The 25,055-nt window shown below is 41.6% G+C and overlaps 1 protein-coding gene across 5 annotated transcripts in view; it reads left to right on the top strand.

Moving 5' to 3' along the window:
* The first annotated feature begins 5,175 nt into the window (after positions 1-5,175).
* Ten-m (teneurin transmembrane protein Ten-m) overlaps positions 5,176-25,055 on the top strand; it is a 747,607-nt gene continuing 727,727 nt past the window's right edge. For all 5 annotated transcript variants that reach the window (XM_076522846.1, XM_033476422.2, XM_076522841.1 and 2 more), the window contains exon 1: positions 5,176-6,049. The gene's annotated coding sequence lies outside the window, so the exon portion shown is untranslated. The remainder of the gene's footprint in view (positions 6,050-25,055) is intronic.

Raw genomic sequence — 25,055 nt, 5'->3', positions numbered from 1 at the left:
GAACGTTCCGCAGCAGTCACTCGAAAAAATTCCGTCCTAATTTTGAAGAGATTGCAGGCCGGCGAAACGGTTTCTTCGCAAAAGGAACGAGGGCGAGTGCGTCGCTCACTTCTATGTACCAGATGATCATTCTACACTCGGCAAGAATACCGGTTCACACGTGCCTCGGCCTGATCTACAAAATGCTGGATCAGTCGTATCTGGAAACTAGAAACTAGAAACTGGAAACTGGAAACAGAAGCGCGAACGAAGCTAATTCTTTGACACGCTCGGGCATCGAGGCTCGTCAAAAGCCAACCGGAAACTGGAATTATCGATGATAACTACCTGGAATCGGTTGAAATTATTGTCACCAAAGCATCGTTTAGAGCGGTGATTCTCCCAACCTATGGTACACGTACCAAAAGTGGTACCCAGACCATTCATTATAGCAATTATATTTATTATATTATATTTATATTATAATATTATATTATTATATATATATAATATAATATATAATGTATATTATATTTATATTATAATATTATTATTATATATATAATATAATATATAATGTTTATTATATTATATATTATAATATTATTATATTATTCTATATTATATTTCTTTCTATAATCTACATTCTATTGTTATTATATGCCTACGACGCGCGACGAGGTTTTCGCTTCTATTCGTATCTACACATTTATGTGAAACGGGATTTTCTACGATGATAACAACGAAGAATAAACATAGAGCAAAATAAAAACGTGAGCCTGATACCTTTTTAAAATTGACAAAAATTGAATCTAATGCAGGCATGCTGATTTTCCGAATTCAAATTCTAATTGAATTTTCTAATTTGACTTTCGTTAAACTTTTATTTCTAATAAATGAATTTGATTGATCTGTAGTCCTTTCGTTCATCCATATTTTTCAAGCGATCGAGGTTGGCTAACACGCTCTTCTAACAATTATTTTATATATAGAAGTACGTAAGTATGTACTTACAAAGCGGTTTAGTGATACGTAACTTAGTCACATACCAATTGGGTGGTACGCGAAAGAAAAGTTTGAGAACCAATTGTTTTAAAGTGTAGAATGACACGATACGAATCATGTTAATCGTTATAAGTTTGGATACAGTATTTAAGACATGGAAAACTTGCTGTTTGCGATTGTACGTTAAAACCTGGTTTCGGAACTGCGGTGGAACAACTTAGGGTGACGAAGAAAGGATTTGAGAATTTAGGGGCTCGAGGTACTCAACGAAATGAGCAAGGGGCTGAATCAACGTAACTATTGAAATCAACCCTTTCCATTCAAAATTCAAACTAATTATCAGATTACAGATCTTTGAGCAAACACTCAGTTTCGAGCAAACTCCGGATGACGAGAGCAAATTCGTTTGCCAGTAGAAACATCGTTTCTGGTAAAAATGAATTCACTCGGCCAAATTCTGCATACATTCGGGCTAAAAAGACGATCCGCTGGTCCGGCGCTTTGTTTCGAGCACAATAACGACATTTAAAATCGTCATCGTGGACTGGGCAGAGCCGCAGGAGCCTTTAGGCCACGCATTAAACAATCCCAGTGAACCCGACAACCCCCACGCGCATCAAGTATAATCAAAAGTCGCGAAGGAAATTAGAAAAGCGGTAAAGTCAGAGAGTGCTCTGCGGTGTGTACGAAGTGCTGTTGCGGTGGACATCTTCTGGCCCTTGTTTCCGCGGCGAGGACCCTTGCCCCGGCCTTGCCGGAGCTTTAACCCTGCACGGTGTCTCCCTGCTTCCCTTCCTGCACCGGCCCACCAGGGGCCCTGCACCGGCCTGCATCGCCAGAGCCCGTCTTTTCCATTCCCCTGTGAATGGAAAGTGCTCCGCCGCGCCACGCCGCGAGTGCAATTAACTGCGGCACGGGCAAGCGCGCGCCGAGCACACGACAGAAACTCTCGCTCGTAATTCGTAAGGCATTTCGTGCGGTTAGACGAAACTTGGTAAGTTCGGCGCGTGACACCTGCCGCGCGTAATCAACCTGCCGAGTTAACTGGGTTTCTCGTTCTGTTGCTACCTTCCCTCCTCGATTCTCCTCGACTACCCACGACCCCCTTGCCCCATCAGCCAACGCCGACGCGATCCCTTCAGCGTGCGTTCCCTGTATCCTGGAGCAACTACAACTACGCCGCCAGGCCGCCAGCTGACGCGTATTGTCTCAATCTCGGGCTAGCATGGGTTAGTCGCGAGCGCGGATTTATGCCCGATCGGCGATCGACGATCGGCCAATCGAAGGCGCGGCGCGCAACTCGGAACGCTCGCGACCTATTCTAACCAGCCCGAAACTCGCATGATTTCGATAGTCCGACGGCGTGCGTATGCGCCGAATCGCGTTCGTGCACACATCAATTTCTTCGACGACATAACCCAAGCAACCTCGATTAATCGTACGACGATCGTTGATCGAGATCTGTTTAATTCAAAAAACTTTGGGATCATCGATGCAGATCTCTCGAAACGACCTTCTTTTTGTACATTTTTTCAGTTTGCGATTTTGCAATTTTTTCGGAGAAAATTGCTTTCTATGCTCGAACAAAGATTAACGGGTGTTTTTGTGGGTTTTCTTTTCGATTCGTTCGATTGTCGCGTTTGGACAAAATTCTTGAAGTTGATCATGTTTCGATCATTCTAGGTTCGCTAATCTCCGTGGTCTTACAATCTGTGCAAAAAGCATTCGTACGCTGATCCTCAGATTTTTGACAAATTGCCGATATTTCACGAATTAATAGACCGCATGTTTCAATACTACCTCAAAATAATTTTGACAGTATCAAATTTGTCTCTATTTGGAATACTGTGGAAAGTGCAATTATCATTCGCGCCAAAATCATGTATGATAGAAACGCTGTAGGTCAGAAAACATGTTTTGGATTTCGAATTAAAATTGCTTCGAGTGCAAAGGGTTAACTGTCGCTGTGTAGCAAGTTTTATATAGAAGGTATGTATCCTTTTCTTTGAATGGTCGAATCAAATTCCGCATCTATACAAGGCTGAATCGTTCTCTAAATGAAGTCTGGTCTAGCCCGAATACCCGTACTGATTGGAACGACCGAGGACGAATTTTGTTTTATTTCGTCCAGGATATCTTGATTTTGATTACCTATCGGTCATTTCTTTTATTGGGGAGGAGATACAAGTACGCGCGATAGAGGGAAGACCGGTCTTTACAATAAAACGGGGATCACTGATCGAATCGTGAGAGACACAACACACGCACACAAACGTGCGCGTACGTGCGCATTTTTATTGGAGCATTTCTACCGGCTGACGTACCACCGATAATAAACATATCAAAAACTTATTTTACGTCAGTGGGAAAATTGATCTACGATTTTGCTAGAGAAATTAATAATTGATGAATTATGAGAAGTAGAATACAATTGATGTGGTATAACTTCGCAAGTTTGAGAATTTCAGAATTTCCTAAAATGAGAAAAACTCGAGCTCTGTAAAAAACATGAGATTGTAGACTGATGAATCGATTTGTTAAGTGAAAGTCTAACGAAATGCTTGAGGTATCCAGCGTATACAGAAGCTCGAATATTCCATGGGGCGTTAAATATCATTAGCCGCAGGGAAATTAATTCTTCGGTACGACTCTAATTCCTCTACGACCAGTCGTACTTAAACATTCAACGCATCCACCGAGAATCACGAGCAGACATGTAACAAGAGTAAGAGCAAGAGCAACAAGTGCTCAAGATGTAATTACCCTCAACTTCGCTTCAGACACAGTTACCCTAGCTAAGAAATTTGCATCCTGCAGAAACAGCAAAATAAATCGTCAAACTTCAGCAAAGATTCCTGTCGAAGAAATTTCCCTCGAATTGCTCTTCCTAATTTCCGGGTGCGAACTAAGGAAACACTGCCCGAGACACGTTTAGCTACCGAAACAGTTAAGCTTTTTCGAAACAATTTGATTTTGATTTGATTTTGAACCAAGTCCTCGATACACTGTAAACTTTGTTGCGTAGTCGACAAACCATGGACATTTCCATGGACCTAGCTCCTTTAACGCACTGACAGTATTTGTGTCTCCCGAATACGACAAGAGTTTCGATGACATCGAATAACACATCTGCTAATTAACACAACAACAAATATTTAATAAACTAATTGTAACACCACTCGTTGAACACAAATAACAATATCAGAAGTCCAGGTTCAACTGTCTTCTTCATCGACAAATTCGCTCCACTCGATACATTCTTTCATATTCACTGACTGACATTCAAACCCAGTTTACAATAAAAGAATCCCTCACAACACGTCGAAGGTGTGATAACTATATTCTGTTATAGCTCCACGAGGCTTCTATAGTCTTACAAATGGACGTTATTTATTTATTTCTCCACGAACGATTGCAAGAAGTTTGCTTATTAAATTACAAAAAAGTGTAATTACAAAGGTATAAAGATCGTCCGATTGATTTCTGAGAACGATGTGCCTGATAAGATTAAACGTTCAATAGATGTTGCTAAATAGACTGTGAACATTCTATACATCACCACACCACTATTCAACAATCCTGAACAGCTCGCAACTCATTCTGCTCTGTACTCTGCTTCAAACCAATTCATTCCGAAATTAAAATATTCAACGAATCTACCACACAAGCGAATGACAGGAATCACATTGGCACCTCGAATGACACCGAAACCACTGTCCCACCTATGCCGTATCATCAAAGGGAAAAGCGAGCCTTCGAAAACGGCAGCGCACACAGGATCGCGCTGCGTTTTCCTACTCCTAAGAGTTGGAAAATCCAACAAGACGCACACGATTGCATACACACACACACACACACACAAGAGTGATAGAGATAGAAGAGAGAGAGAGAGAGAAGGAAATACATGTAGAGAGCCCAGCCGGGTCCCGTACGCAGTAGGAGTAGGAGGCGGCAGGCTGGCCAGGCAGAAGACAAAAGTCTACAAAGGCGGGAAAGAGGAGGCCCTCTGGTACCCCATGACGACCACCCTCCCGTGGAGGGATGCACCTCCGCGAGTAGCCAGAATAGCGGCAACACCAGCCTCCCTCCAAACCGTAGGACGTGGCGCATGCCCATCCGGGAATCGAACCCGCGGAGGCACTATGTTAACGGCGAACCAGCCGCCGGGATCGTCAGTGCGTTTGGCGAACAGTTCGCGAACGGACGTACTCATCGTGGCCTCTTGGAGAACGCTGTCGTCATCCGAGAATAAACATCGAGATAGAGACACGCGTGATACTACGCCGCCAAACCAACATCGCAATCCCCTAACGGCCTAGAGCCAGAGACAGGCACGGGGATCTCGTTTTCCTAACGAAATCGTCCTAACTTAGGACAAGGCCGATCAGCTCTCCGCTCTTCTCGGTCCTGGTCCAAGACACTCTGATCCACGCCGGATCGGTCCACCGAGTCGAACTAGATCGAGGATCGCTCGGAGACGATCCAAGCGCTCGCGGTGACCTCGGAAGAGCGTGCACCAAGGTCGTCGCGCGCGGCCGCGATCAATGAGCATCGCCACGTGACGAGACTCGTGGTGTTGCCCGATCCAACAACTTCAGCCGCTCCAACAGCTCCCACGCTTCCGAGATCGGTCTCCGCTCGATCGCCCAGAGATCGCCCAAAGGTCGTTCAGAGGTTGTCGAAGGATCATCTAGATCCCCGGTGGAAGCGGGGCACGATCGCTACGGCACGTGAAAATCTCGGTTGCGACGTCTGCGTCCGGTTGATTAAGGTTTCTGCGGGACTCTGTGCTTTGTGTAGAGAACGATCGGTTGTCGCCGATCGATTAGAACTCTCCGACGATCACGGACAGTTCGCGGCTAGGTATTCGCGGCAACAGTGACGAGGAGAGAAAGACTAGTGGAGGAACAAAGGAGGAACAGTGAGTGCAGTGCGATCTGTGCTAAGGAGACTTTAGGGACTACGACGCGACATAACAACATAATCGTAAACGTAAACGAAAACGTAAACGTCAGGTGCTTGAGCAACGGCTGAGAAGATTCTCGACCTTCGACTTAGCAGGCTGGTGAGTCCATTTGATCGTTGCGTTTTCATACTAGTTTGTTCCCATGGCAAGATTTTTCTTGGTAGACCGAGATAAACGTCGGTTGACTGCAAGTGAGAAACTTTTTTCTCGCTGGTATGTACCTGATCGGAGAAAATTGATAGGAGCTCGGAGAATAAGTCCTACTTGGGGTTAATCATCGAAGAATTTGTGGCACGTTAGCAGAAAGTGCGATGCCACAGACAATCGTTTAGCACTATAATCGCCTGATAGAATCAGAAAAGTATTCGTTTGAAGCGGTCTACATGTTGCTCCTAATTTTTATGAATACTTTGTTACATGAATAAATTGCTGCATTTCGTTTTATCGGACTACACAAATGAAAAATGTGTGTTATCGTAAAGCTGCGCCATACTGTCGCAAATATTAAAAGCGTTGCTTACTTTCGTGTGACCGAGGAACGCCGAGAATTTTCAGCTCTTGTTTTATGTAAGGAAAAACCACGTAAATGAGTTCGTGTAACTAACTCCGGCATTTATAGGTATTCAAATCTGTTTCGAGCATAACACCTTATCCGTGCATACCCGAGATAGTAATGTGATCCTTCCTGTGAAAAATAATCGCGAGCACGATGAAAACATAATCGCATAGGCGCTGTTGACAGCAAAAACGAACCATTAAAGAATGGTAAAAGAACTGTACAAATATTCCCATGAAATTCTGATGTTGTTCGTTTGTAAAATACACACATTAATCGTACACTCATATCAATGATAATATGTAAATTGTATTCATGTACTAATCGTAATAGGTACATTGTACTCTACTAATTGTAAAATGTACATAAATTTTAGTTCGATATGAAAATCTAAATTGCACGTAATACGTACAAAATTAATTCTCCGGAAAATTGTATTATACTCTGCTGCTGCTTATTTAGAACACATTATATTCTTTACAGAGAACGAAATTTGAAAATGAAACGGTGTATTTTATACTATATATAAAAATCAGAAATCGACTGAACAACATTCTATGATTTAAACAATTTCGATGAACGCTACAAGTATCGAGCGAACGACCTGACGGATTTATAATTTTCTATACAACCGAGATAGAGAAACGTTTAATAATAAATTCAATTGAGAATTTTTTTGTAGAAAACTCGGTTAGAATTTCTCCAATACTAAAATGAAAATTTTCGAGTAGATCGTTGTCACATTATTAGAGATTAAACTAAAATTATAGAGTCCACTGGCGTTAAAATAAAGCTGTAAGTAGAATGGAACGACCAATGATCGGACAACGCCGCCGCCAGAGCATAGGCAATTGACAGTCATCGGTCGCCGGATCATTGAATAGACAGGTGTAAAGCGGATTGCAAAAAGTCGTCACGGGATTCATGAATAAAAATCAGCAAGGGTGAATGCGGAATGGAAACATCCGTCTCCTGCAAGGAGTTTCAGAGAAAGAGCAACAAGTGTTACTGATATTGCACCGTGGAGACAATCTTTGATATGAATTTGTAAACAGGTCGGGCTAGATAGAGATGGACAGATGGATAGACAGATCGATAGATGGATAGATAGCTGAATAGATAGATAGCTAGATAGATAGACAGATAGATAGATAGAAAGAACAAGAGATCATGAGAGCGAGCGATCGAGCACGCGCGTGCGAGAGAGAGAAAGAGTACATTGAACATGTTCCACGCGCGAAGATAGTTACAGGATATTCATTTAATCTCGACCGGCGATGAAAAATGAAACGGCGATCACGCGCTTCGCCGTAATAAATCCGCGGCAAGTGCGGCTCTCCCATCGCTCGCGGGTAAAATCGTTGAAAAATTAGTAGCACGTTTGCCGCGCTGCATGGAAGCCGGCAGGATAATTTGAACAACCAATCGTATCGAGATTTCCGCGTGATTACGGTATAAAACGCTGTTATTTTCCGCAGCTTTCGAAAGAGTATTTTACTCAGTGGAAAATATTTGTCACTGATCGAAGCGATTTTTAATTGCAGCGGACGGTCTAGTAATACAATAGATCTTGAATTCGTACGGCTATTTTATCAAAATATATTGTATCGAGGTACATTAATTATTAATTCCTGAAAAAGATGATCAGGGTTCTAGATTCATAGGGGAAAGGCTAAGCAGAGAATGGGAAAACCGATGGGATTTATTAATTGATCGATACGGCTCCCGTTGACAGAATTCATTAATTAGTCCGGAATCAATTGTCGCGACCATTCCACGCAGATAGTTCCGCTAGAATGCGATGGTGGTCAGTTTAATAAATAGATCGTTTCAAAGCGAATCAGTGTCCGTTTCGTAGCTCTCTGCTTTTAATTCACGGAAAAGTCGGGACATTAATTAAACGTTGGACACTATTTTTCTGGGCGAGCAACAATATTTAGTAGACAGACGAGCTATGCCGCTTTCCGCGGGAATTTATGTTTACGAGCTGGAAAGTAAATACCGATAACCGCTGACATAAAGTTTCAGGCTAGGATAGCGGAAATTAAACAGTAAATATCTTCGCACGTTATACTTTCAGGGCAATTTTGTTCAATTATTAAGTTACAGAACGTTTTTTTTCCTCACGAACTAGCTGGAAAGGAAAAGAAGTGCATAGTCAGCTAAAAAGTTCCTAACTGGCTGTGAAATGTTTCTCGAATGCGTGCGTCGCGTCCTCCAGAAGTTGATTAATTGTAAATGTTTGATTATACGAAAAATGTCAACTGGTTTAATTAGTTCGCAACTTTTTCTTAGGGCTCCTCTTTCCTTCATAAATTTTTGTTTATACAAATAACGCGTCTGCCTCGCAAAAAAATTCTTAGTAATGCGAATAACGTAATTATATCTTTTATTTCGATGCATAATTTCTTCTGAATGTACTCTATACCAGAAAAAGTTGCGATCATGACACACGACAAAAAGATAAGAACTGGGAACATTATTCTTCGAAATGACGGGTCATTAATCTTTTCATTTACGATTATTCAGATTGTAAAGATACATTTATGAGTTATTTAGTTAATATATTCGTTACTTGCACCAAATAGTACAATAACACCCTTAGAAAATCAGAATAAATGTCTTATTATTACTTTTTAGAAATAACATAAAAATGCTCCGTAAATCTAGTACTAAGACTTAATCGGCAATGGATCTAATGTTCATGTTGCACGATCGCAATTACGATATATACTTAAACAATGAATTTGAGAATTGCAAAATAAAAAATCTGAAACCTTCAATGGTGAAGACAGTGTAAAAAATGTCACTCTCAGAATGAAACTACAGGATATGTAGGAACGTATAATTTCGCACATTATGGTCTCCAATAAATCAAGACCTATGTGACACTCAATTGAACGCAACATCGCGCGATTAATCTAATTAGCTGTTTCCATTTATCTCGTAGATTCCACGTTGATGATTTATAAACGTATAAACCTCCGCGGTCTAATTAGAAGCGTCGGGCGCGATGTAAAAAGTGGGGTCCGAGGGAGACCTCGGCCGGGCATTAGAAGCGAAAACAGCCGGCGACATGTTCACCGCGGAATTAGAGACGTTCGGCGGGCAATTACCGTCCCATTAATTTTTGCTGGTTGTCCGCTTAACGGGATCGGCTGGCAGTTTCTCACGGGGCGGTTAGCAAGTTGAACGCGTTGATAGCATGCATTATCGCGGCGCGACTTGTCGTTATCGCGCGTCGCGACGGAACTCGGGCTCTCTCGGGCTCTCGGGCTCGCTCCGAGTCTCTGTATCCCGTTAATTTAAATTATAATCAAAAATTAATGAGCAGCCAAGTCGGAGTTACGTCGGCTCGTCGAGGGGTGGATCGATGCGGTGGTATCACGCAACGGACCCACCTCTTTCGTTCATCGGCCGAGCCCCAAGCCGCGAGTCCCGAGCGTCGAGCTTATCGGCGCGTGGGCGGCCGACAATCGAGTCGAAAGAATTTCACCCGCCTCCTGCGCAAATGGCCCAGAAAATATTTGCACGGCATTCTTCCGGCGACAACTTTTCGTCTCGCTTTTCCGTGACGGCTGCCACCGCGGCGGCCGCGGCCACGTTTTTTCCGGCACGCGGTCGATAACGGTATGTCGACCCTTTAGACAGTACAAGTCCTATTACCTGGGAATTCCGCCTGATAAGCCCGCCGCGAAACGAACAACCACCCCCGAGATTATTCGCCGACTTGATACTCCATTTTTTTGTTCGCTTAATCGCGTTGTTTATTGCCGACGTCATTCTTATTTACTGCGATTCGCCGCATCGCGTCCCGTCGTTCGGTGTCTCGCGGACCGCGAGACAATTTTCTTTTAATTGTAATTGTTTGCGTCGTTTTAACAAGTTAGCTGTTACAGTCTCTATAAAAAGTGTGCATGTTACTGCAATTAAACAGTATACGTTAAATTCTCGACATATTTTGTTTCAACACAACACTTTTATAAACTACACAATTTAATCAAGAATATTAATGTATATAGCTTTTTTAACCTGTTAGCTGTTATTCGCGAGTATACTCGTCATGAAGAAATATAAAATTTTCTTATATATACAAAAGAAAATTTTCTTATATATATAAGAAAATTTTATTAAAAATATATATTATTAAATATATATACAGGGTGTCCCAAAAATGTCTCGCAATACGGAAATGTGGGGTAGCTGAGGTCATTCTAAGTAACTTTTTCCTTTGCGAAAATGCAATCTGCGGCTTTGTTTACGAGGAAATATATATAACTAATTATAAATATATATTATAAATATATATAACTTATTCAAATTTCCCATGAAAGCATTTTCGCCATTTTATTAATTACAGTTGCAGTTGTAGCGTTAAATAAATTCAGTAATTACAACTGTTGGAGCCAAAAAGTTCTTTTTGAGCTGTAATTTTAAGACTGTGTTCGAATTTTTTGTAATTTCTTCCGTCTATCGTATCAAATGCATTTTATGCATTTATGGTACGCATTGGTACACGAAACATAAAACAATGAGAACATCAAAATAATTAACGAACAACCGATGCGAACATTCTTAATCTTGTGCAAAGATCCGCAGTTTAAGTAATGATAGACGGAGGAAATAACAAAAAATTCGTACGAGGTGAAAAGTGAACGAAGAGAACGAGCTGTATTATGATTTATTATTCAAAGTTTGTTATTATTCCACGATAATTCCGCGTATAATTTCCGTTCCATCCGGAAAGTCCGCATTCGCGTTGCATTTCCACAACGCTGTAGAGATCAAATATAATTTTTTATGATCGCTCCCGAAAGTTTTTATTTTCGCTGACGGTAACTTTTACATTCACCAACGTAGCCGCAGCAACAGCAACAGCAAAATCGGGTAATACAGTCCGAAACATTGGATGACAGCTGGTAAATCCTCATCCCGGTGGGGCTTATACGTCGTTGGACAAATTGTTGCCAATCATAAATAATTGACAGACAATCACGAGGGATTTAGGTTTCCCGACTCGGGATGTCCATAAATTTGATACCGGTTTTGCGGAGAGACTCGGAATAGGAATTTACAATGTGTTTCTCTTATTAATGTTATCGGTTTCTTCCTCGAATTTGTCGGCATCGACATGCAGTTAATAAACCTGTCTGTCTGACGCCGCAATTATTTTCCTCTCGTTTATTCGGTGTTCGAAAAGCTTCGAACAATCCCTTCCTGAAGCGGCGTACCTAATGATTCTGCAACTATTTATTTGTAGCATTCATTCTTCTTCAAGGGGCTTTTCTAGAGCGTTCATAAAACTTTTCGTCAGGCCGTCCAACACCGTCAACCGGGAGGTTTATGGAGAACATGATTTATTATTTCAGTAAACGTCGGTAAATCTTAAAATGTCAAAAAATATATATCGAAAGCGACGAGAAGTTTCATCGATGTTTTACCTTGCGAAAAAAATTGCCACAAGACAATCTTATTTGAACGGTTTACTCGAGGCTCCTTTTTTAAGACAGCGAAACGTCAAAATATAAATCACAGGACAATTTTTCAGAATTTTTATAATTCTCTTTTTATATATTGAATGTTCGATTTAATTTTTTCGCATTTATTCCCAACACGGGCCACAAGTTTAAGCTCTAAACACAGCTATAGTCATTTCTCCTTACCATTCCCATCGTCGCTTGGAGCACTGAAACATCGAACACAGAAATAAACCAAAGTCTTCCTCGCCAAATGCTATTGTTAGTTATGTGCCCGACACAGCGGCATAATTTTCAAATGCATTCGTTCCCCGAATTCACGGACGGACCATTTTGTACTGTTCAAAGAATTTCGGTGTGGGAAATACGTAAATTGAAAGCTTGGGGATTTCGAGTAGCGAGAGCGATACCACTGTCGTTGTATCGTAAATTCTTCCTAGAATGCCAAATTTCGGGTTGCTGTGAATTTCTCTGTGTTAATCCTAAGGCTATGTGATTTGTTGCCACGTCGATGCTAAGGTTCGACAGGGTCGGTCAAGGATGTGAATTCCCGGAAGACGACACAAAATGGTATGTTGGGTGTGAGTCAGGTAAGTAAAACCGTGAAGCTGCAACTACCGTTGATGGCCAATTTCTCCGTCGAATCGAGGCTTGTGGCCTTTGAATTTCCTTCAAATCGTGGCATATAGCCTCCGAATAGTTGTCAAATCGAAGCATGTGGCTTTCGAATTTCCGTCGAACGTAGGCCCAAATAGCATAACTCCATTGCTGTTTTTGTTATAATTATAATTTGTGTAATGAAATAAAATAAGTTACTTGCTACGTATAATAAATAAATATGGTCTAAAGCATATCGTGTTTGATCTCATTTTAATTGGAAGAATTTTACCAATGTACTAAAAAAATGTTCATGTATAAAAAGGTAGAAATTAAAAAGTTAAGTCATCGTTTTTATTCTAGCATTACTATGTACAGTAAATTCTTCCCAATTGTCCTTCAACTTGTAAACAAAATTGGACAATTTGGAAAGAGGAGATACGATTATTCGAGCCTTACGCATCGGTTTTATAGTCGCTGACAATCGGCAACTATAAAAACGAGGCGCCAGGTTCGAATAATCGTATCTCTTCTTCTCAAATTGTCCATTTTTGTTTATAAGCTGAAGGACAAGTGGGGAGAATTTACTGTATTCATATTAATGTACACCGACATACTGGCCGCTGTCTTTTCTTGCCGACTACCACAGTTTTGCTCTCTACCTCTCCCCCCGTCTCTCTCTCTCTCTCTCTCTCTCTCACGAGGTGACGACAACTATAAAAACGAGCCGCGAGGCTCGAAGAATCGTGTCTGAGTGTCCGCTGTGATTACCGTTTTCAATTCCGAGCTCCGGGCCTTCTAGGGGAATTTACTGTATATCCGAAGAAAATGGGATTAGCTCTTTGGCACTTCGGAACGCGGAGAAAAGAGCCGAGCGAGCCTGACCGCGAGTTCCGACAGACGGTATGACCGGGGCGCGACTGCGCGGCGACGGGCATGCAAAAAATATTCCGGCCGGGCTCGGGCCGGGCTCGGACAGCCATGCAAATACAAATTACCGCATCTGAAACGAACGATAAAGTTATCCGTAAGCTCAAAGGGTTTTTCATTTCGGGAAAAATCGCGGCCGGGATCGCGTGCGCCGCGGTGATTTGTAGTGGTCGCGCGTGATTCGAGAAACAGACGTGGCACGGACACACCTCTACCTACACCTATGTACATCAAGATCCTGAGTGCCTAAGAGTCGTGCGCCTCCCTTAATCAGATAAAAGAAGATTGCGGACGAAATACCAGCCGGTCTCTGGTATTTTTGCCCCATACGCGGCTGAAATGCCGTCCACGTACTATATTCAAATACCGTGTATCGTCGTAATTTGTAAAGTAAGCGTTCAGATTGCGCTGAGATTGCGATCAATGAAGAGTGAATTTAATGCCCCATAACTTGTAATCGGGACGTGTCACCGCTCGGTTCGTTCTTTTCGCGCGTGTCGAGCATCGGAATAGAACCGTTCCACTATTCCAGAGGCTATATCGGTTCGTCGCGCCACGCCACGCCGCGCCGCGCCGCGCCGTGTTTGCTTTTACTTTGAACATCTCGAGCCTTTTTTCCACCGATTTCCTATGCCAGCTGCTTTATCGATGCGTTGCTCCTACAGTCACCGATGAACTAGATGAAATTAATTCGCAAAATAGTAGGCAACACTTCACTAATATATATTTGTGAACATAGTTATAGTTATATTTTATTCGAAGTGTTGCCTACTATTTTGCGAATTAATTTCATCTAGTTCATCGGTGAGTAATTTATAACTATAGATAAAAGCTATTATGTTTTTTTTTGTGTGATGATTCAACAGAAGCGGTTTTTTTATGTCGTAACAGGAGACATTCGAGTATAGAGGGTTAAATATTTGTTGGGGTTCTGATAGTTTGCGGTTTGTAGATATCGAAACGCAATTGTCACATCTCTCCGTAATAGTATAATATATGTATATTTCGAACGAATACTACTGAATTTAATTAAATCTGAAAGTTACACAGCTCATAGGACAATAGGTACGTTTTCTGTCGACCGTTCCGTATTTAATCACAATTGTGCGAGTTTGTACAACGTCTAAGAAACTCGCAAATGAGAGCTAACGTTGATTTAGCATGATGGAGCGATGTTCTATGCTCTAAACTGTGTACTGTACAATATACTCTAGACTCTGTTTTCCATGGAATCGATAGGAACAGTAAACTCACCAGCGACTCGCCAAGTGATTGGCACAACTCGCTCGCTGCTAAGTACACTCTCATATGAGTAGTAAACAAACTGGATTCACGTGATAGACACTTTAGCAGGGTATTCGGCACGCATAAATATTTACACAGAAAGTAATGCATCCCGAATGCTCTAGCACCGACTTTCCACCCTATCTTTCGTTGCGGACAAACAATGAAGCGGTTGAAACATTGAATGCGTTCAGATCAATTTTTACTCAATATGTCGCTCGCTATCGCTACTACGTATGGCTACTGCCATCTTCATTGTTTCATTAATCTTTTCAGTAAAATTCGTTTGGAATATTTTTATTTCCAATTTAGAAATTTAGATCATCGAATGCGACGGAAGAACTTAAACGATTGCGTGACGAGCTTCCCTTGCAAATGTTATTTACGAACATTTCCATGTGCTAATATATTTTTAAAATAAATTACTACTAGTTTCGTAACGACCAGAATTAATACATGATCAAAGTTTCAGGTGATCATTCATGCTGATTATTTTCGTCTTTATTATAAAACTTTGCATGCTGCAATGACGTAATCGCCGCTATTTTCTTCCTTCCTCGTTTGGAAGAATGCCCTTTAACCATGAAAACCTAAGTCTTGAACATACGAAAATACTTTCCAGTACCGCTGACATGTTATTTTACATTTTTCGAGCTAGGTCGAAGGTGTTGACTTCCACTATGTAGCTGCAGCTCCTAAACTATAATAACCGAGAACTGAAAGAAAAATTGTTGGTCCCAGCAAGTTGCTTGTGTAAGGAATACAAAATTGTGTGTAATACATTTTCCAACTTGAATTACCACCAACAAAGAAAACTCATTGGCCTTGTAAAGTTGGTTGGTTAGTTTTAGTTTTCCTCCAGACCTGCTTCACCGCAACGGGAGCGAATGAATCGTGCACGAAATTTTTGGAAAATGTTGTCACAGAACGAAGTACAGAATTGAATAGAGTGAAAAACGGAGGGCAGGTCTAGGGGACATGAACCGCGATATTCAGAAAAGGGTACGGCGAAGTTTCCGAGGGTTTTCGGCTCGCCTGGAACTCGTTCGTAACCGAAGTCCGATCCGGGCCGTAATTACAATTCGAACAAAGTTATGCCGGACTGGATCGGGTGGGGGGATGTGTCAAGTATTTAATCAGGGCCGAGCCGAGTCTACGAGAGACAATAGATGGCGACCATTCCCTTCAGCCTACCCCCTCCAGCCCTCTCTTACCACCGTTGTCTCCTTCATCTCCTCCTCGCCTTTACCGCGCTCTCGCCGGTTCCACTATGACTAGGGGTGCAATTATGTCGACCTCATTTCAGCTCATCCCCACTCCTATCCCCTGCCATTGTACTATTCCTCACCGTGACCCCCCACTCCTCCCTCTCTCCCTCCCCCCTCTCCCTCTATCCCTTTCTCTCTCTCTCTCTCTCTCTCTCTCTCTCTCTCTCTCTCTGCCCCGTCCACGAAATCGTCCTTTGCATACCTTGCCCTCTCCTTAGCCTGTCTCTTCGCTCTCATCTACAATATCCTTTCCGTGTGCCTCATCTTTCCTTGGTGTTTTCTTTCAATATAACCTCCAGCTTGTTGATTCTTCGACACCGACTGTTTGCCATTTAGGATTTTCCACTGGGAGATTCCCTCCGAGCTACTTATTACTAGTGATCTTCTTTGCTTCGCTCACTGGCATGTTGATGTTGAGAAAGAAAATAATTTACGGGGGACTCCGCTCCGCGAACCCATTTCATGCTGTCTGAATTTTGCAACTGATTCGACGACTCGTGGGCCATGGCTTCTTGCCGGTAATTACTTGTCGAAGAGCTCTGTCCAATTTTTATGATAACTCTGTAATATCTCAAAATTCATACGAAAAATTGTGATTAATTTTTTTCTGCAGTGTTTCCCCTGAACCTTGTGCAATATTGCCTGAAAGCTGTACGAAGAAATGCCTAAAAATCGGACAAAGAATTATCATTAATTTCTTGTGCAATATTGTCCGATCAATTGTCTCAAATGGCAAGAGTTCTAAAAAATGTTGTCTTGAATGAAAAGGACATTGTTCAGCTATTCGTTTCGCGGCGCAAAATTTTGTCGAGGAGCTGCAGGTTGAGCAACGATTACAAGTGGATGGCGGCATGCAGGGAATCGCCATTATTTCCTCGCAGTTTATTATGTTTTTCTGTATTGTTGACGTTCGTAGCGAAGCCGAGCATTTTGTTAGGCCATAATAAAGCCGTATCACAGTTTACGACTTCTTTCCCCGGGAGAATTTGTAAGCGGACTCGCTTTTGTAACGGCGCTACCGTCCTTTTCGAAGTTTTATGGTCGAAAGGCAACCGCGCTAGCTCCGGCAGTTTCTTGAAAAATAATTTCAACGTCACCACAAATTCAGTTTAGTCGAGCAACAAAGTTCCCCCGGTAATAGTTAGCAAGTATTTCGCGGTATGATTAATTCCGACGTTTATGTTCGTTCGCGCCATTCTGAATTAAACAGCTGAGAACGGAATGTGTTTTTGTTGTTGCCCGTAGGATAGCTGAAACTCCATAAAAATAATAAATGTGTTGCCTCTGTCTCTCGTTCCATTTCCCTGTGTCTCTCTCTTTCTCTCTCTTTTTCTCTCTCTCCCTTATGAATTGCAAATTTTCGTTCTCGCGCTTTAGCTGTCTTCTACGTCGACCCCGTCACGTGTGTGTTCCAAACTTTCACTCCTTTTGCCCTAGCTGAAACACACAACTTGTCCTCGCCCATTACAAAGTTACTGCCGACCCTACTGCCAGACGATGTTCATGCTAATGCAGATTTTCGGAGATAGTCGCGCGAACGCCGGAATCAGCACCCACTCATTTAATGTTCATCTGCTCGTCCATTACTTGCTCCGATTACCTAAATTGTTGTTCGCGAATTTATGAGGCTGCGTATGAAACAGTAATTTTACTACATCCTTGTAATGCATTGTTATCGCAAAAGATACTTCCACTTTTCAATTTTCAGACAGCGGTGGGACATTGCTACGATACACATATAAGAAGGATGTCGAATGAAATATTGATAAAGGACAACGTTCGAACAAAAAGTGGCCAAAAATTAAGTACAGCCACTTCAAGAGTGTCGCTATGGAACAGGCAAGTCGCGCCTCAATATCTCCAACAATTGTTTAGAAATCGAATATTGAAGCAAGCAAAAATATTTCAGAGAGAAATTATGAATTATAATTTTATTATTGGTCCGACTTGTAAACAAGCTTTTCCGATATTTCAGTGATCGATTCGCATTTCTACCGTCACATTTGCGTCTTGAATTTCGTCCGATCATAATCCGTATTCCACTTGGCTTTAATAAATCAATCGGCCGAGATTTATGCTAGATAAAATTTGCCCTCCGGTTCGCGACGTGCGTAAGTTCAGCGACGGCAATTTGTCGCCGGAATTAGCCGTTCAAGTGGAGATTCGTATCGCTAAGTATCTGGAAATAAATAAAACCGATCGATCGCTACTGTTGAACAAACCTTCCCGAGAGCGCGTCGTTATCGTCGACGCAGATTATTCAATTATACGGTTAAAAACCGTGCTCGAAGCTCGCGGATTATTTATTCGAATACGGAGTATCGAGACTGAACGATCCGAAGCATTTATTGGCTATTAAGTCGCCGCCTCGAGAACAGTGTTCGATCGCAAACTGTCTAAACACTTCGACCAATTATGTTCCACGAACACTAGTTTTTACCTCCACAGAATAGCCAATTATTTGATTGGTGTTAAATTCTCGGCAGAAGATATATTCTAAATTATTCGGCGAAATTTGTTTCAAACAGTTATACATGTTAAGTTATACCTCAAGTAAACCGTCCAAATATGGATTGATCTTCGGCAATTTTCTCATAACGTAAAACATTCATGAAACTTTTCGTCACTTTCCATACATATTCTTTATGACGATAGTAGAATAAAACTGTCATTAACACGTTGAAATAATTTCATCGTTGACGCGCAAATAGGAAAGTTATACTTTATCATATAATAAAATATATTTGACACGCGGACGGTCCGTCATCTTGATAAAAATATTATTGACTACATCTAGAATTATTCATAATTTTATTTGTCAATTTTCTTAACACATTTTTTAAGGCAGCCCCTCTGGACGTGTAAGTTTTTCTATAGACTTTAATAAAACGATAAATTTAACTCTCAGAAATTAAATAGTCAAACAACTATATTTATAATTTGGGTCGGAATTGACTCGAATATTGTATTAACGTTTGCTACGATTACAATCTTCTGTTTTATTTTCGAACTACCTTAAATTTCTGGAAGATTCAAATAGCATTGTGTGCATGCTGTTGATAACTACTAGTGGAATCACTAGCATAATAAAAAAATCTATCTAAATGAAATCTTTCACATTTTCTATTCATTATGTCCATTTTCATGGATAGGATTTCCGGCGGTATCACAGGCTTCGACTTCAAATTCCTGGAACAATGGACGGTCGGCCAAGCATTGGGTTTATTACCGAATGAATTTCCACCCCCGTGGTGGCCGCACCGCCGGACTATGCAATTTAGAACGAGTTAATTGAAGTGCAATAAGTCGTTAAAACTCTTGAGCAAATTAATTAATATAAAAGCCGGTTAGAATAGCGTGGCGCGGCGCGGCGCGGCGTTGCCGGTGGCGGCCAAGGCTTTGGCTGTTCTCCGCCACCCCGTACTCCACCAATCGGCGGCCGAGAACCGCGGCTGGTAACGACGATGGCGGAAGGGAACGATGAGGTTCGAGGGAGGACGGCGAGGAAAAGTACGGTTAATGAAATAATGTACGCCCGACGTAGTCTTCGAGCACGCAGCAGCACGCGGGATTTATCCTTTCTCTGGAATTACTTGCGCTACCCGGCTAAAAACGCTGGACCTACCCCCATGCCGCAACCCTCTGTTACCGTGCACCATCCTGCACAATTCTGCAGCATCCTGTATTATCCTGCGATGAAATCGAGGGGCTGACTAGTATCGTACAAATCAAAAGAAGTGCGTAATCTGTTTAAATGTTAAGCCCGTACGCGATGTAAATGACTGTAACGAAGCTAATCGGATTTTGCTTCGTTGTAATGTTATTCCAGAAATATTAATAACAAATGCTCCGAGAAATGATTTTATCGAAACTTATCTTTGCTTTTGTAACTTTGCATAAATAACACATAATCACATAATCTACTGTTCCAACATCTATCATTCATATTTGTTAAAAACATTACATACCAATAGATCGGATTATATATATAATCAATCTGCGACTTTGTTTACGAGTTATATATATAACTCGTAAATATATAACTCGTATATATATATATATATATATATATATATATATATATATATATATATATATATAACTCGTAAACAAAGTCGCAGATTGCATTTTCGCAAAGGAAAAACTTACTTAGAATGATCTCAGCTACCCCACATTTCCGTAATGCGAGACGTTTTTTGGGACACCCTGTATATATGTATTATAGTACATAATATAGTACATATTATATAATATATATAATATTACATTTACTGACGCGAAACGTCGTACGCGATGCGAAAAATGAATTATTTCTGTCCATATATTAATGATGATATTTGTTTAAAGAAGGTCTACGTAGAAACGCGAGATAAGGATGATTCGGACAGTTTCGTGGCACATTCTGGCGAAAAATCTGATCTTCGGCGTTCCCCGCGACGCGGTGTCGTCAAATTGTTAATGATTCGAGAAACCGCCTCCTGCTGGCGGCAGCTACCCACCCACACCGGCACGGCAGCGTCGTTCAGTTATGTGTGCGCGCCCGCTGACTTCGCTGAAAACATTTAGTCCAGCGAAACCGGTTTTAAAAGGTCTAACGAACTGTGAAGTCGGGCTAATTGAGTCTGTTGGAAAATGCGACCGTATCTCTCCGCCGGAACCAGTTTACGCCACTGCGACAGGTGTCACGCGGCTCCGTTTCATTGCTTTACGAGTGCTAATTATCTTAAACGGGGAGGGAGAGGAGGACAGGGGAATGTCGACGCGGCGAAAAAAAAAATGTAAAAGAAGGAAAAGGAATAACGCAACTTGCAAATCATTCGTCGCTTTGCTTATTCCTCCGTCTCCATCCCCACGCCCGTCTCTTCCTCAACCCCATCGAGCCCCTTCCTCCCACTGTGAGTTCCGCCTGATTATTTCTCGCGAAGCCGACGCAATTTGTTCCTCTTGAGGCCGCGCTACTCGAATTTTTGCGTTCCAGACGGAAACTCCAACGCTGCTTCTAATTATAATGAACCGGGAATGACTAATGACGGGGCTTTTGTAACGAGGACTAGCTCTAGACTCTCTGTACCCGAGAAACTGGCTTAGGCAGCCGGAATTTTCTCTCTCCGGAAGCTTATCGTCGGTCCTATCAACGGTCGACAAGCTTTAATTCAGAGGAATAATTGCGTTATTTAATTCGCGAGAATCTGTGAACTTTTGAAAACCGTCAACTCGTCTAAAGACCGTGCAACGTAGAAGGACGCGACACGCGTCCAAGGAAACCGATAAATTTATAATAATTCGCGTACAAAAATATCGCGGCTCCCGAAAACGGCATTATTCGACGAAACAGTCATTCCGAACAATAAATCTTTAAATAAAGCTCACCGTGATATTTAAATTTAACGAGCATAAAGGACAACAATTTTCGCGATTGAACAATTTTATGCACTTAGGAGAGGGATGTAGGCCATTGTACATGTGGACTGTCGAGGATATCAAAGGCTGAAGATTCGATTTCTTTTGAAGAATCTGATATTGAATTTCCTGTCATATTGGATTTAATATACCTTATTCCGTTTCGGTGTTCGTTTCAACGCGCGCATGCTAAAATCGTGATATATGATCGCGAAATGTCTTTCATTTTCTCCTCACACATCGCGCGAAAATTTCCCACTTTAATTGATTCTTCGGTGGTAAAAAGTCTTCCAAGCCCAACCACAAATCCATGAAAATTGCTGATTTATTGAATTATTCATTCACCATAATGCAATCACAAAATATTAATATAAAATCCTATTAACAATTCATTAGCAAATTCTACATACAGACGGTTCAGGCGACGATGAATATAAGTCCACTTTTCCTCGATAAATCAATATAGTCGATGTTTTCATAAATTAACAATAGATAGCGGCGTGCTTACGTTGAGCACAGAATGACTAAATGAAATAAAAAAATTATGAAAGAAATAAAAATAAGGTAATTAAATATTGATATTAATCTTTTTCAAATAATTGTAATACAAATTTTGCTTCCCCTTATTAATGGCAGTGTTATCTTTTTTACAGCTAATTAGGAAAATCCTTGTTTATCTCAATTATAAGATTAATGGGCTTACACTGATTGGCTTCCGAGACATGTAGGCTATTCTTCTATTCTGAATGAATTCTATGACTAGAATCATTCTTTGCAAAATAACTCCATATTGAAACATCGGACATTATAATCATTCTACTACGAGTTCGAACTGCTCTTTGCTTAATTTCTCAAATCTCCAGAATCACTAATTGAATCTTTAATAATATAAAAAATACTGAAGTGCGTACTATCAACTGCAGTATCTGTACTTCGTGGAGACAACATAGTTGGTCAATATCGACGGAGATATTATCGATTATCTAGCAATTAACAATCAAGGGAAAACAATTTCTAGCTATCGTCCTCGACTCCAACAAATGTAATCTACAGTGACTCCCGTTAATATTCGGACACTTTTCGAAACGCAGTAACTATCTTAAAATTAAAACAGACGAATTGAATCGTTTTTAGATGATAGAGCGACAACTTCGTTACAATTTTGATATTACTTGGAATGACAAAACAAAATAAAAGACTCTCGTTTAATCATGCGCATGCTGAAAATTTCATCGAAATCGGTTAACGCAAAGTCACGTTACAAGCGTTAAAAGATTGTAAAAACTGTAAATTTCTCACACTTATTGGTCGAAAGTGTCAAAAATCGGGACAAAGCTGCGATTTTTACGATCTTTAATTGTCCACAGTTGATACGAAGATCAACCAATTTCGGTGAAGTTTTTAACTTGCATATAACTTACCAAGATCAACAAAAAAAAAACATTTTTTCAACTTTCGTTGTAGGCTCAGATAAAAAAAGTTAAAAAACGAGACTCTTTTGTTTTGTTTTGTCATTCCAAGTAATATCGAAATTGTAACGAAGTTGTCGCGCTATCAACTAAAAGAGATTCAATTCGTTTGTTTGAATTTCAAAATAGTTATTGCGTTTTAAACAGGGTACGAATATTAATTAATGGGAGTCACTGTATATATATGCGGCATCCAAGTAATTCCAAAGCCAAAATTACAGTAGTGCATAACCTGCCAAGGATTTGCAGCGAGCACAGGGCCACAGGTTTCAGCAATTGGTCGTGTTCGATCATAAACAAACAATAAACACGTCGGTCGATCGGCGGAGCGTAAATCGGGTTTCCGGTTCGAGCAAAGATCCGTGGAGGGCTGGCTACGGTAATCTTCCCTTATCAGAATGGATCGTGTAATGCCTGGTAACGAGGATGCAATGTTATCCGAAATCCCTGCCACGTAGGCCGGCTCTGCGGAGGATCGTTGGATTCGCGGGAATGACGAAACACGTCTCGGTGGCGCGGCGTGGTGTGGCGTGGCGTGGCGTGGCGTGGCGCGCTACCGCTCCTCTCCTCGTCACCCCTCGCCGCGCCGAGCTCTGCGGAGTCGGTGTCGGAGCAGGGTGCATACAGTGCGCGCGGTGCATACAGGGTAGCCCACCTGAAATCGTCTCGACTCTGAACGTTATTTGACTGTGGATCTTTATGATCCTACAGCAGTTCCAAAATGCTAAACTGTATATATTGATTTCCACTCGTATCGATGAAATTGCTCAAATTTTCAATTGATTATTTTTGGAAATACGACATAACAATAACAATGATATGTTATGATGCAACAGTTACTATTTGACGGTTAACTTTTCTGTTCGAAGTGAAACAGTTATAAATCCACCGATACTTCTGTTCCATATATTTTTGCATAAACAGAAAATGTTTACTTTCTCGGAAATGGGCAAAAGTTCCAATTGAACAATAACTAAACGGAATGAATAAAAAAAATGTTAAACATTCATCGTTACAATTCGAGACCCAGCTTTCGTTTTCTATTCGAAAGCAAACAAGATTTACGAAAAAGGGTCGTTTAAAGCCGTTTGCGGAGCTACTTACGGTAGATTTTGACTTAATTTTTCTAACGAATATACAATTTTTCGGGCGAATGAGACTCGGATTAATTAATAGGAGGTGGGACACTGTAATCTCGAATCGTTAGATTTTCGAAACTAAGTGGACATTTAGGAAACCTCCTTCGTTAGTATTTTTTCGTGGGAAACGACGAGTGCAAGACAACGATTTCACTTAAAAAATCAATGTTGGCTCTTCGAAGTCTCCGACATTTTCACTCTCAGAGAAACAGAAGATAACATCAAAATATGGATCCCCCCAAAGCGTTTTGACTTGCATCCGGATTTATGTTGCAATGACAGATGATGATGGAAAAATATCAAAATGACGATTCGTCTGGTCCACCCGGTCCACCCTGTATAGCACAGGGTGCACGCGTTTAGGTGTATTTGGGCCACGAGCAAGAAGCACGGCGACCGGAAGTGCTGGTCGATGGACAGAGACAGAGACAGCGACAGCGATGGCGAGGGGGAGGGACGGGTAAGCTCGACGGGGATAGAGAGAAGCGTAAACGGACGAGCATGCGAGCCAAAGGCAACCAAGCGGGGAATCGGCGAGAGCTAGAGCTGAATTAGCATGGCTATCTGGGTAATATATTGGACTGTATCGTTGGACACGACCAGCCAGAGCCACGTGATATACTGACACCCCGGGTTTTATTGGCAGCATCGTAGTCCACCCTCCACCGTGCCTCCCCCTCCGCCCCTTCCTCAGTCCCTCGTTCGGCTAGCTTCACCTATGCCGGCCCTTCACGCCTGGATTATCCACTTTCCTCGTTAATCCGGCAACCAGAATCGACTGGCAACGCTAAAAAAATGCATTCCCTTTCCATTACCTTCCGCCATCCGCCCCCGCTCCCCGTTCTCCGACCCTGCACGCCGGAGATATTCCTGGCATTTTTTCCCACGACTTCATTAACCGGCCAAAAGAGAATAAAACCGGTGCTGTACGGGTGTTGTGCCTTTTAGGACATCTACATATGTACCGAATAGTTTGGGATTCTAG

The sequence above is a fragment of the Megalopta genalis genome, chromosome 6 (assembly GCF_051020955.1).
Source record: "Megalopta genalis isolate 19385.01 chromosome 6, iyMegGena1_principal, whole genome shotgun sequence".
NCBI classification, from domain to species: Eukaryota; Metazoa; Arthropoda; class Insecta; order Hymenoptera; family Halictidae; genus Megalopta; species Megalopta genalis.
Note: the sequence above shows the minus strand (reverse complement) of the source record. Positions and strands in the feature narration are given on the sequence as shown.